Source organism: Saccopteryx leptura, chromosome 7, assembly GCF_036850995.1.
Source record: "Saccopteryx leptura isolate mSacLep1 chromosome 7, mSacLep1_pri_phased_curated, whole genome shotgun sequence".
Taxonomy (NCBI): Eukaryota; Metazoa; Chordata; class Mammalia; order Chiroptera; family Emballonuridae; genus Saccopteryx; species Saccopteryx leptura.
Genome location: NC_089509.1, coordinates 22,486,281 through 22,501,120, shown reverse-complemented (window position 1 = coordinate 22,501,120; position 14,840 = coordinate 22,486,281). Strand labels below are relative to the sequence as shown.

The window sequence follows — 14,840 nt, the reverse complement described above, 5'->3', positions numbered from 1 at the left end:
TTCTGAGGACTATGGGTTCATCTCATTGAGACAACTAGGAAAATCTTCATGGTGTTTATTTCCATGTGGAATAGAGTAATAGCTTTACGCTTAAAATCCATAATCATTTTACACTCATAAATGTATTTTTCTTAAAGCACTTAAGGAAAGTAACTGCTCCATTTTATAAGTAAAGAAAACACATTCTAAGAAATAATGATAGAAAGTTTCACAACTTAGATGAAAGTTGTGACTTCAAACTCTGTACTACTTGAAAAATGTCATTAGTTGATCCAGCATGAATTTTGAAACCCTGGTCTGGGTGTTGATAACAGAAACCAGAAGGTGAATGTGAGATTGATAGAGGAGCTAATTATTGAAATATGGGAAGGGTATGGTACCAAAAGAGAAAATATAAAAAGAAAAGAAGGAAATTGAGAAAACAAACTTAGGAGGAAAAATATATTCAAAGACAGTGAGAATTATGGGTGGGGCTCACAACAACAAAATAGAGAATTTTGGGAAAGAAATATAAAAGTGTCACAATTACTGAAAAAGAATATCACCAGAAGAATTGGTAAGCCATAAATTAAAACTGCATATATTTTCAATAATTATTAGTTAAAGAATGACCATAAGCTACACTGACTTTCTTTTTTTTCCAGTTTTGTTTTGTTTTTTTCCGTGTCTCGGCGCCTGAGGATAGAACCGGCAGATGGAAACCATAGGCACCCAAGACATGACACCGAGGGGCGGAGCCCACTGCTCTGCCTCCCTACACTACGGGGACTGGGACCGCACGCCCTACTCTGCCTTTTTCCAGTTTTCATATTTGGACTTAAAATCTTGAATATAAATTATAAACTTTTGTCCTTAACTTTATCCTTTTTGCTTATGGTAACTGTATTCTCTTTATACACGAAATGCCACTTATTTCAAATTATGATTTCAAGCTGTAGCTGTATTTTTCCAATAGCCCTGATGGTACTCCCAGTCGTGACATATTTTGACCTTACTGGCCTTAATCTCACCTTATCCCAACTAACAGGGTAACAAAAGTTATATTCAACAAAGGGAAATATATTTTTTATTTAGAAATAGAAATATTGCAGAATTATGAACAAATACTTCCAACTCACATTTTGGAAAGAAAACTATGTGAGCTACTCAAGTTAGTTATTTAATAACAAAACTGAACTGAAATAATATTTTAAATCAAATATTTGAAATTTGTTTTCTTTGTATAAAAACAGTCAAACTCAGCTATGCTTAATTTTTACCTTAAACTTTTATTGAAAACCACTCTTCTCATAGGCAGTCAGTCTCATGTTAGTATTAAAAAAAAGAGAGAGAGAGAGACTTAGACTCAAATCTACTGATTTGGTCTTCCCTTCAATAACATTTACTTTAGTTCCCTTCTCAGCTCAAATCAACAAAACCACATTATCTTTTTTATGACTGAGTAGTATCCCATTTTGTAAGTATAACACAGCTTTTTTATTTACTCATATAGTCATGGGCACTTGGGTTGCTTCCAAATCTTGGCTATTGTTAATAACACTGCAATGAACATAGGGGTGAATACATTTTATTTTTTGAATTAATGTTTTGGGTTTCTTTGGATATATTTTCAGAAGTAATGTGATACTACTCAGCCATTAAAAAAAAAGAAAATCGTAACTTTTATGACGGTATGGATAGACCTGGAGAGTATATGCAAGTAAAATAAGCAAGTCAGAGAAAGACAGATACTGTATGATTTCACTTATATGTAGAATCCAATAAGAAAATAAAGGAATTAATAGAAACATACTCATAGATACAGAGAACAGACAGCTGTCAGAAGAGATAGGGGTTGGAGGGGCTGGGTGAAAAAAAGTGAAAAGATTAAGCAAAAACAAAAACAAAAAACAACTCATAGTCACAAACAATAGCATGGGTATTACAAGAGGGACATGGGAGTGGGGGAGACGGAAGAGGGTGAAGGCGAGACAAGTGGTGATAGAGGGGAGCTAGATTTGGGTGATGAACACACAATATGATAGACAGATGATGTATTATAGAATTGTTCACCTGAAACCATATAATTTTATTAACTAATGTCACCCCAATAAATTCAGTAAAAATATTATCTTATAACCAGAAGTTATAGTGAGACAACTTACAATTGCATACTTGATAGTCTGTTATGAGTACTATGTATAGTAAAGATATTAGAACTTCAAAATAAGATTAATTTTCTCATATTTTAGGCTGTCTTTACCCACAAATCTAAAAGAAGTATTGTATTTACTATTTTGAATGTCTACTAAATAATATCATACTTCAATTGTACCAAGTTATTTGTTATTTCAGTTTGAGGTAACTACAATAGATTAGTTTTTGGTCACCTGTATTGAATGAACATAATATCTTTTAAATTTTAGCTTCAAAATGGTGATTTTTAGGTAATTGTGAAAAATGGACAATCTTGCCTTTAAAGTAAAGTAGACATAGTAGACAACTAGAGAAAGGTATAACCAGCAAGGTTAAAAGAGCATATTCAGAACATGTGACAGAAATCAATACACTATGCAGGAATTAACAACCCAGATGTACAAACACAAGATGATCTATTATTGAACACTGAGCTATTGAATATTGTAAAAGTGTCATGCAGTGTTCACAGTGTGGTGGAAATATGGAAATCAAGGGTTGAGGGTCAACAAACAGTTTTAAAAATGGATACTGTGAATTGATTAATAACTAAAAGAGAAGTCTGATTTCAGAAAGTAAATTTGGATTGTATAGCTAATATAGGGGAGAAGAGTAAACTATCTGGTCCAAAAATGTAAAAACATATTTTTAATCTTTCCCCAACACTATATAATTATATCTCCAATAACTGTGGTATTTGTGTTTTTTTTAAATTTACTAAAAAAATAAATGTGTAGGAATTAAGTACATTTATTTTTTATTTGCTTAGCTGCATGAACCTACTCCCTAAGAAAGATGAGTCTTTTCTAAACTATATTTTTATGAATTGAATAATTTGATAGCCTACTCTCAATTAATAATTTAGCTTTCTAATTAGCATCATTTCCATAACGTTATTAAGATCATGTTACAAACGGAATGTTTGTCCTCAAATTTATAAGTTGAAACCTCACCCCCAATGTATGGTTGCCGCTACCAGGTCAGCAATGGGTGTGCATGAAAGGAAGGCGCTGCAAGACTTAAGAAAACACACGCAAGACACACATAGAGAAAAGATGGGTACAGGGAACTCCCAGCCTCTAGGACTGAGAGCCCAGATCTCTGCAGCCTCATCGTATTTATTCCTGTCTTTTCTCATCAAGCAAATTAGCAGAGCCTGAGTCAAATTAGCCTAGAATGGATTCAGGTGCAAAGAAGGATGATTAAACAATAGCTTTCAGGTATGCAGGAAAAGACTATAGGGATCAGCTGCTTCCTAAACAATCTTATCAGTGCTTGTGGGCAGCCATCTGCCCCTGCAGGACTTGGCATTCCCAAGTCCGCACCATTGATTGTCTCAGGACAACAGTCTATTCCTGGCCATTTTTCTACATATGGTACAGGAGGTGAGGCCTTTAGGAAGCAGTTAGGTTTAGATGAGGTCCTGAAGGTGAAGCCCTCATAAGTGGAATCAGTGTCCTTATAAATAAGAGTGCTTGTTTCCACTCTCTTCCACGTTCCCCTCTCTCTTTCTTTTTCTCCCTCACCACTCTGACAGGTGAAGACACAATAAGCAGATGGCTCTCTGCAAACTAGAAAAAAGTTCCTCGTCACACACCAACTTGCTAGTGTCTTGATCTTGGACTTCCCAGCCTCTATAATTGTGAGAGAAAAATGTTTGGTTTTTAACCCACCGTAGTCTGTGGTATTTTTGTTATAGTAGCCTGCCTGAACTAAGACAGAGCCTATTTTTCTTAAAGAAATAATCACCCCAGAAAAAAAATGACAACCATAGTTAAAAAATTACTCTTCCCTAGTGACTTATCAAGAGTCAGTTACTCACCAAGGACATTAGATATTTTGATGATGTTCTTAAAGAAATTGTGACCCATCATAAATATAATATTAAATGTTAACATTACAATGTTAATTTTTTAGCCTAAAAACTAAATTACAAACTCAGAACTCAACACTTAATAACTCTCATTCTTTTACTCCAGATCACAATATTAGCATGGTCCTTACTCTCTATGCACAGTGAGAGCTCAGCTTTCCTTCTCATATCTATTGGTTCTCAAAATGCATCCCATGGTATGGTGATCAATCTCTCAGGTATGCCTGGGACTGAGGGTGTTCACAGAATGTGTGAATTTCTGTGCTATAATGGTAAGTGTCCCAGGCAAACCAGGAGGCATTGTTAACTCACCTACAAGAATGATTTTATTTTTTAAGTATTTTTTTATTTAATTTATTGAGTTTACATAGATTCTAGTGCATCCCCCCTCCTCCATATTCCTCTCAACATCTCTCTTGCCCCCTTTCTCTATTCTCAGCCCACAATGGGCTCCTCCCAGTCCTGACCCTCAGAGGCTACTCCCTTGAGATGACTCCCCTCCCAACAGCTCCCTCCCCCCTTCCTTTCAGGTTTAATTCTGTTCCTTAGTTCACATTGTTCCTTGGATTCCTCAAATGAGTGAGGTCATATGATATTTTTCTTTCTCTGCCTGGCTTATTTCACTTGACATAATAGTTTCCAGGTCCATCCATGTTGTTGCGAAAGGTAAGATTTCCTTCTTTTTCATGGCCCCAAAGTATTCCATAGTATATATGTACCACTGCTTTTTAATCCACTCGTCCACTGACGGACACTTGGGCTGATTCCAGATCTTTGCTATTGTGAACAGTGCTGCCATAAACATGGGGGTGAATTTCTTTTTTTTTGAATCAGTGATATGGTGTTCTTGGGATATATTCCTAAAAGTGGGATGGCTGGGTCAAAAGGCAGTTCCATTTTTAATATTTTGAGGAATTTCCATACTGTTTTTCACAGTGGCTGCACCAGTCTGCATTTCCACCAGCAGTGTAGGAGGGTTCCCTTTTCTCCACATCCTTGACAGCACTTATTCTGAGTTGTTTTGCTGATGAGCGCCATTCTGACTGGTGTGAGGTGGTATCTCATTGTGGTTTTAATTTGCATTTTTATAATGATTAGCAAAATATTTGCTGATTTATCTCTACAAGCAAAGGAAATAAAAGACAGGATAAACAAATGGGACTATATCAAATTAAAAAGCTTTTGTACAGCTAAAGACAATATTCTTAGGTTTCATTTCTTTAACCCTGCTGGCATGAGTTACATGTCAGGGCTTGCGGCAGATGACCAACCACAAAGGAATGTCTGATGTCACAATCCTAGAAGTCCTGGATGATTGAAAACTGCTAGAAGTTAAACATACTCAAACTCCTATAAAAGACCATTCTTTGTCCAGCAGCCAATCGGCTAATGCCCCACAGCCCTTCCTACTCCCCCTCCCCTAACCCTTAAAAAAGCACGGTCCTGGTTGTGTCTGGCGTGACTCTCCCTTAGGAGACAGCCAGCAGGTTTCCTTTCAATAAAGCCTGTTACACTGGTCTTTTCAGACTCCGATTAATTCTAACAAATATGAACAGAATAAAAAGACAAAACACAGGCCTGACCTCTGGTGGCACAGTGGATAAAGCGTTGACCTGGAAATGCTGACATCGCCGGTTCGAAACCCTGGGCTTGCCTGGTGGCACATATGGGAGTTGATGCTTCCAGCTCCTCCCCCCTTCTCTCTCTCTGTCTCTCCTCTCTCTCTCTCTCTCTGTCTCTCCCTCTCCTCTCTAAAATAAATAAATAAATTTTTTTAAAAAACCTGGAATTTAAAAAAAAATGTTTAAAAAATAAAAAAAAAGACAAAGCACACAATGGGAGAACATATTTGACAATATGTCTGATAAGGGGTTAATAAACAAAATTTATAAAGAACTTGTAAAACTCAACACCAGGAAGACAAACAATCCAATGAAAAAATGGGCAAAAGAAATGAATAGACATATCTCCAAAGAGGACATACAGACAGGCTAATAGATGAAAAAATGTTCAACATCACTAATCATTAGAGAAGGATGATTTTAAATGCCACTTTCATGATGAGTCCTTTGTCTCATCATACAGCATCACCACCAACCTCTTCTTACCATATAACATAAACTTTTCCTCTATCACGTGGTTCTCTTTAGTGTTACCTAAAAACCAGATGACTCACCAGACACACAGATGCATCTTTCTGCTCTTTCTAAAGACTTGCTTATATATAACAAAAGACATGGGCAGAAGAAAATCACATCCCCAACAACACCGGATAACTGAAGCAGTTTTCAGCAGCATTCATGAGACACTAAGAAATACACGCTCATAAAGAGCAAGTTTATATAAAAATGCAGCTACTCTTTTCCTGTGGAAGAGGAGACCATGGAAAATCAGGAGAAAAGCCCATGATCATAGAGAAGAGGTTCTAGAAGCAGAATGATCTTCATCAAGCTGCTATAGGATAGTCAATTAAAACATTAAAGAAGTATTGGACTTTTCAAAGCAGCCAAAAGCAGTATTTGTTTCCAGGCTAAAGGCAGAACAAAAGCTTCCTAAATCGAACAGGTCTTTTACATGGGACTGATGAGAAGAGCCCTGGGGGACAGAGAAAACTGAGGTGTAAGCAAGCTAGGTATCTTGTCAAGAGGATGAAATCTGGCACATTTTCCATAATTACCCTGTAATCCAGGTAATTGTGACTGCTAATGTTAGAATTGCAATTTATTTTTTAAAATTAATAAATTTGGTCCATTTTTTATAAATACAATATAAATATAAGCAGTAACCAAGAACTAACAAGCATCAGAAAAATATCATTAGCATGACTAAGATGTACAATACTGATCTAATTGCAAAAACATTAACTGATGAAAACAGTTAATACATAAATCATAAAATAACTTAAAAAATATGTTAGTATTTTCAGAAAACTTTTAAAACTATTATATTTATAAGAAAAATCACATTCCTATAAAAGAACAGAAAACGAGGTCTTGAAAAGTAACAAAAGTTATTAACATTATTAACAGAATATCTAAAGAAACAGGGTTGAACTCTAAATCAATCTGCATGTTTGAATTATTGAATCTTAATGCATGTAATGTAAAGGGACAGAAAAATATGGTGAGAAAGACTAATTAAAAGACAGAATAAATTCAGAAAATTCAATCATTATTTAACAACAGAAGGGCAGAGGAAAATATAAAGACATACTAAAAGTTTTTGAGCTGGACAAAAAGAATATTTAGATCCCAAAACCTATTAAGTCTCAGAACCATATTTTTATGAACATTGGGAAAGATACTGTCATTTAGCCATTACTTTTCATTTTCCTTTTTTACTTAAAAACCAGGGTCCCTCATTTTTCAGTGGTCCTGTACTTAGCCAACAAGCATTCTCTCTCAGCATTCCTTGAAGCTGTATATGAAACCAAGGTAACTAATAAAATAAAAGCAGAAATTGTCATTTTTTTAGAGAATAAACCAATGTTGTTTTATAACAGTATTACAGAAAGCAAAATGTCATTTAATATAACTTGAAGCTACTATAATTCTAATCTGGCATCATAACTACACATGAGGTCAAAAGCAAAGGAAAAATGCTTAATATAGTTTATGAGTCCCTGTCAGGTCTCTGGTGTCAGCTTTAAATGGTCCAGCTTTCTTATAACCATCAGAAAACCACCACCACAGCCAGAGGCAGATTAAGGTCGGCTGAGGCCCCAGTGCAGAAGAAAATATTAGGCCCCTAAGGGGCCCAAGGCGCAAGCCTGGTGCACTCCCGTTAAATCCACCTCTGAGCTGTTGACCACAGCTCCTACCAATTCCTCTCCCCAGTGTCCTCGAACCTGTGCGAGTCATCAAACCGTCTGATGGAGACAAATCTGCTCAAAAACAAAAGGTCAGTTTTACATGTAGACAAGGAGGTTTAATACAAAGCGAGTGCTCGACACAAATGTTCAAATAATGAAAAGTGTTGAAATTTGAACATGTTAAGAAAAAAAGCACTAATGCATTAAGCTGCCTGAATATTTTAGTAGAAGGGAAGAAATAATTTTTTCTTTCTCCTCCCTCGTGTTTCTGGAATGCTACCGACGACCATGTGTCTGAGAAACCCCTGTCGCACCACAGGGTCTCTAAATACAACACGTGGTCCGCAATCTTCTTCATAATTCTACATTCTGAAGATTTTCTGACTTTCTACTAACCATAAAAGTCACAGGTCTGAAAACTCCAAAGGTTTCAATATAAAGATATCCCCAATGAATTTCGCAAACATTAAAAAATATTCGGGGTGTAAGGAATGTATTTAATCCTCATTAATATTTTCTCATACAGAATATTTACTGCAATCTGAAAACTCTGTATTTACTACAATTCAATGGGAACTCAATGGGAAGAATCTAGAAGGGAAGCCACTGCCTCAGTTAGTCACAGTCTCCTTTCCTAACAGGGGCACTTGCTCAAGTGGCCCGCACCTACCTCCCCAGGTGGGGCTGGCTTTGTTCACGATCATTGGGTCAAAATGAGTCAGAAAAAGCAAGTGATCATGCACAAACTAAATAGAAAACAAAAACAAAACTCCCTAATTAAAAAAAAGAAAAGGAACCAAGACTATTTAGAAGTGGTTTGAAACAAAATAATATGTTAGAATATGAGGGAACAGGGTGGACCAGAGCTTTAAGGTAAAGTTTAGTGTTGGCATTATAATTCACCGATATTTTTTTTCTTTGCCATGTTGAGTCTACTGATAAACTGTAACACTTTTTGTTTATTTTGTAGTGTTTTTCATATCTGGCCATTTGTTTGGATTCTCTTTTAGAGTTTTTTCTCTCTCTTTATAATGTCCTATCTTTGCATGTTATTTATTTTTTCTAATATATTACTTAACATATGAACTATAGCATATGAAATTCTCTGCCTAATAATTCTAACATCTGTGTAATATCTAAGCCTGCTTCTGTTAAAATCTTTATCTCTTCAAAGGGAAATTTTTCTTGCTTTTTAACATGTTATAAATTTTTGTGTAAAGCTAGACAAGTTGTACCAGGTAATAGTATCTGAGTTAAATAGTACTTCAGTGTGAAGACTCATGTTAAACTTGCTAGGAGTTAGACAATTTTTAGGTTTACCAGAGGTTTCAAATTCCTTCACTGTCCTAATTTTTGTCTTCCATATTATCTTTGGGATTACCTAAGAACTGCTTAAATAGAGTGTGCCTTAAAATACTTTAAAATGTAATCCACTATTATTATATTGTATCCCTGTTGGTGTGGTACCACAGGGATTTCTATAATCTTCCAATTAAATTCTATAACATTTTAGTGACCAGTGTCTCAGTAATGGGGCCATCAGTGCCTCTCCAGTGGTATTATATTTTCTCCCTTGGCCCTTTCTTCTCTCCTTGGTTGCAGAATTACTGAACTATTTTCATGAAGTACTGCCCCTTGTTAACTATTTTCCTGCTAAATGTAGAGAGGAAACCAAAAGGAGTTGGAGTGAGGAGAGATTTCTTTCCTTCAGCTGGGATGAGTTGTCAGAACTGAGTTTAGGTGAAGTCGTTTTATTTGAAAAATAAACCTTTGTTATACAGAAGACTGGTTACCCTTCTCCTTCCCTGCCAGAGCCATGGATGCTTTGTCTCAGGTGCTCACCAAAAGAACCTGTACGTCTCCTAGAACAAAAGCTCATGAAAGTACGCAGATCCGTCAGACTTCAGCTCCTCAGAGATTCTCACTGTCACCCTAGTCAGCCTCTATGAATTCACCAAAATTATTTAAATGTTTCAATCGATTTATGGTTCCAGTAAAGTCTGATCCAGGTGAGCAGAAACTGATCTTGTTTTCTCTTTATGGATATCTCCAATTCTGTATCTCTGAATATGTCCATCTTTCCATATTTCTGGGGGGGGGGGGGATATTGCGCTTGAACTCAGTTTTCACATGGGTCCTGATCTTCAGTTTGTCTTTTTTCTTCATTTTGTAAAATTAAGGATAAATAACTTTTAAGCACTCTATTATCAGAATTAAAACTGGAAGTCCCAATAGTGAGATTTTTAACAATTGTCTATTCTCTATTACTTTTATAATACATTTTTAAAAATCATACTTGCAATAAAATTGGTGCTTGAGAAGGTAAGCAACATTCTCTGGAAGATTTATATACACACAAATACTTGTCCTCTAACAAAGCTTAAATGAATAATGACATGCTTAAAATGTAAAGATTTCAAGAATATACTAGATTACTTTCTCCAAAATTATTTATCACTTTCATACTTAAGAGAGTCACTTCAAGTGAAGTATGCTCCTCTGAGCTCTTCACGTGTTGTTTGTACTCCTATAATTAAAATAACATCTCAGTCTGATTTGTATCATAGTTTATGATATTTGAGTCTATATATTCCCATGAGATAGCCTGAAATTGTGTCTTTGTATTATTTACAGCTGCAAATTTGCACGTAATAAGCATTTAATAAATGTTTTTTAATTCAATTGAAGCCAAAGACAAAATTATACTATTTGTCTCCACATAGGTAATATATTTAACAAAATGTAAAATAATTAGTACCTTTTTACCCCAAAATTTCTATTTTTAATATTCAGTATAAATTTTTAAATGATTTAAGGGCAAATTAGTCACAATTATGGAAATACCTAAAAACTTGATTCCCATTTGGGTTCTACAATGCCCAGATCAGCAATAACAGTAGATCATTACCATTTTGTCCTGGACAATTGAGAGTGATAAAAACTTTGCTCGTATATGAGTATGCTGTGATCTTACTTCTAATCTTATTAAGCATTGTATAGTTTTGAGATGAATAAACTATCCTTAGCCTGGATGTAGTTCTTATCACTTACTCAGAAAACCAATATGACAATGTATACAATTTGACTAGAGAACCACCATTATTTGTCCTTGTCTAATATGACCCTCAGCCACTCAGACATTATCATCTGCATTTATGTGTCCACTGAGATACTAGAACAAGGAAGCTGCAACATATGAATTAAGGAGGACATAACATTAGGTTTGTAACATAGATAAAACCATATTTCAAAATCTTCCAAATGATATTATCTTTTTTGCCAACATCTTCCTATATATGTTAAGAGTATATAAAAGGAACAACTTCCAACACATGTAAAGATCCAATTATTTCTTCCTGACTCGTATTGATAGACCATTGTTTCTTAGTCTCAAAACACCCTGCTTTAGAATAGCTAGGGTGCTTGTTAAAAAATGTAGATTTCCTGCCAAACTCAGACCCATTGGATTGGAATAGACAAGAAAATATCACAATCTAAGAGATAAGCATTTCACCTAATTCTCCAGTTGATAATTACACTATATGTTGTAAACCATCACTTAAAGTTTAGAAATAAATACAATAAGCCCTGGCCGGTATGCTCAGTGGGTAGAGCATTGCCTGGCATGCAGATGTCCCGTGTTTGAACCTCAGTTACGGCACACATGAAAAGCAGTCACCTGCTTCTCTTCCCCTCCTTATCTCTTTTCTCTCTTTCATCCCCTCTCACAGCCATTGGCTCAGTTGGTTTGAGTGTTGGCCCCTGATGCTCAGATAATTCGAGCATCAGACAGAATTTGCCAGATGGATCTCGGTCAGGGTACATGAGGGAGTTTGTCTCTCTATGAAAATGATTTTTAGAATATTACATCTTTTTTTAATATTGTATTATTAAATTTTCATTCTTCAAATTTTTTATTTTTTAATTTTTTATGCATTTACCTATCCACACCAATTTCTAGCAGTCCTGAACTCTGACTCCATTTATTTTAAATTCAGTAAAGTGATATTTTCACTGTTAAAAGTAGCAGCCTTATAATGTATCCCACTTTTCTTTGGTTCTTAAAGGTCTCCTTTCTGTCATTTTGTGTGTCATTTAAGTGGAGATTTCTTTTTCTTCTCATTTCAAAAATATATGCAATGTGTACCAATCAGGGACTACACTTGGCACAATTTCTTTACCATCATGGGAAATTTTGGAAATAAATCTGAAAGTTTCTGTCATGCTTCATATTTGGATAGGGTTCAAAGCAACTAAGGTCATCCCAAATAACTAGGAAAAAATTGTTTTGAGACGTCATTCATTTCTTATTTATATAAAAGAGTATATATACTTTCAGGAGTATTCTGGCAAATTATGCACTTTCATTTGCCAGTAGCAGTCACCCTAAGGTGCAGACATCACAGGTGCTAAAAGGTATGTATTTTGAATAAAAACTTAACAATAACCCAGTCCTAGTCATGCAAACTATCAACATTAAAGCTATGACTTTATGTTGCTGCAAGTTATCTTCTAACCACAGTGCTAAAACTCCAGTATGCCTCTGAGGATGATTTGACATAGATGTTTATCACCAAAGACAAACATATTTTTACCCTGCCATTTTTGCCAAAGTCTGGCCCCGGCTTTGATTATACCAGCATAGATAGTAGATCTCATTCTGTCTTCATGATCACAGACTTCCTTCAGGCTTCACTGGGTTCCATTAAAATTGATATTAATCAAAACAACATTTGAGATAATATGAAAAAGTCTTAGCCTTTATAAAGTTATTCTTTTTTTATTATTTATTTTACTAGGGTGACATCAATAAATCAGGGTACATATGTTCAAAGAAAACATATTCAGGTTATCTTGTCAATCAATTATATTGCTTACCCATAACCCAAAGTCAGATTGTCCTCTGTCACCTTCTATCTAGTTTTCTTTGTGCCCCTCCCCCTCCCCCTTTCTCTCTCCCTCTCCCCCCACCCCCATAACCACCACACTTTTATCAATGTCTCTTAGTCTCGCTTTTATATCCCACCTATGTATGAAATAATGCAGTTCCTGGTTTTTTCTGATTTACTTATTTCACTTCGTATAATGTTATCAAGATCCCACCATTTTGCTGTAAATAATCCCATGTCATCATTTCTTATGGCTGAGTAGTATTCCATAGTGTATATGTGCCACATCTTCTTTATCCAGTCTTCTATTGAAGGGCTTTTTGGTTGTTTCCATGTCTTGGCCATTGTTAACAATGCTGCAATGAACATGGGGCTGCATGTGTCTTTACGTATCAATGTTTCTGAGTTTTGGGTGTATATACCCAGTAGAGGGATAGCTGGGTCATAAGGTAGTTCTATTTTCAGCTTTTTGAGGAATCACCATACTTTCTTCCATAATGGTTGTACTACTTTACATTCCCACCAACAGTGTATGAGGGTTCCTTTTTCTCCACAGCCTCTCCAACATTTGCTATTACCTGTCTTGTTAATACTAGCTAATCTAACAGGTGAGAGGTGGTATCTAATTGCAGTTTGATTTGCATTTCTCTAATAACTAAAGAAGATGAGCATCTTTTCATATATCTGTTGGCCATTTGTATTTCTTCCTGAGAGAAGTGTCTGTTCATGTCCTCTTCCCATTTTTTTATTGGATTGTTTGTTTGTTTGTTGTTGAGATATGAGTTCTTCGTAAATTTTGGATATTGGGCCCTTATCTGAGCAGTTGTTTGACAATATAATTTCCCATTTAGTTGGCTGTCTGTTTATTTTGTTATCAGTTTCTCTTGCTGAGCAAAAACTTCTTAGTCTGATGTAGTCCCATTCATTAATTTTTGCCTTCACTTCTCTTGCCTGTGGAGTCAAATTCATAAAATGCTCTTTAAAACCAAGGTCCATGAGTTTAGAACCTCTATGTACTTTATTGTTTCAGGTTACTTATATTTAGGTCTTTGATCCATTTTGAATTAATTTTAGTACAAGGGGACAAACTATAGTTGAGTTTCATTCTTTTGCATGAGGCTCTCCAGTTTTCCCAGTACCATTTGTTGAAGAGGCTTTCTTTTCTCCATTGTGTGTTGTTGGCCCCTTTATCAAAAATTATTTGATCATATATATGTGGTTTTATTTCTGGACTTTCTATTCTGTTCCATTGGTCTGAGTGTCTATTTTTCTGCCAATACCATGCTGTTTTGATTGTCATGGCCCTATAATATAGTTTGAAGTCAGATATTGTAATGCCCTAGCTTCATTCTTTTTCTTTAGGATTGTTTTAGCTATTCGTGGGTTTTTATAGTTCCATATAAATCTGATGACTTTTTGTTCCATTTTTTTAAAAAATGTCATTGGAATTTTGATGGGAATTTCATTAAATATGTATATTGCTTTGGGTAATATGGCCATCTTGATTATATTTATTCTTCCTAACCAAGAACAAGGAATATTTTTCCATCTCATTGTATCTTTTTCGATTTCCCTTAACAATGGTTTGTAGTTTTCATTATATAAGTCCTTTACATTCTTTGTTATGTTTATTCCTAGGTATTTATTTTTTTTTGTTGCAATCATGAAGGGGATTATTTTTTTGAGTTCTTTCTCAAGTATTTTATTGTTGGCATATAGAAAGGCTATGCGCTTTTTGTATGGTAATTTTGTATCCTGGAACCTTACAGTATTGGCTTATTGTTTCTAGTAGTCTTTTTGTGGATTCTTTGGGGTTTTCGATGTATAGGATCATATCTTCTGCAAAAAGTGATACCTTTATTTCTTCTTTTCTGATATGGATGCCTTTTATTTCTTTGTCTTGTCTGATTGCTCTAGCTAGAACCTCTAGCACCACATTAAATAAGAGTGGAAAGAGTGGACAACCATGTCTTGTTCCTGATTTAAGGGGGATAGCCTTCAGTTTTGTGCCATTTAATATGATGTTAGCTGATGGTTTATCATATATGGCCTTTATCATGTTGAGATATTTTCCTTCTATACCCATTTTGTT

The 14,840-nt window shown here is 35.2% G+C and overlaps 1 pseudogene; it reads right to left on the bottom strand.

The window, feature by feature from the left end:
• Positions 1-661: 661 nt before the first annotated feature.
• LOC136379245 (small nucleolar RNA SNORA57) lies at positions 662-802 on the bottom strand (annotated as a pseudogene).
• Between the last annotated feature and the right edge of the window lie 14,038 nt (positions 803-14,840).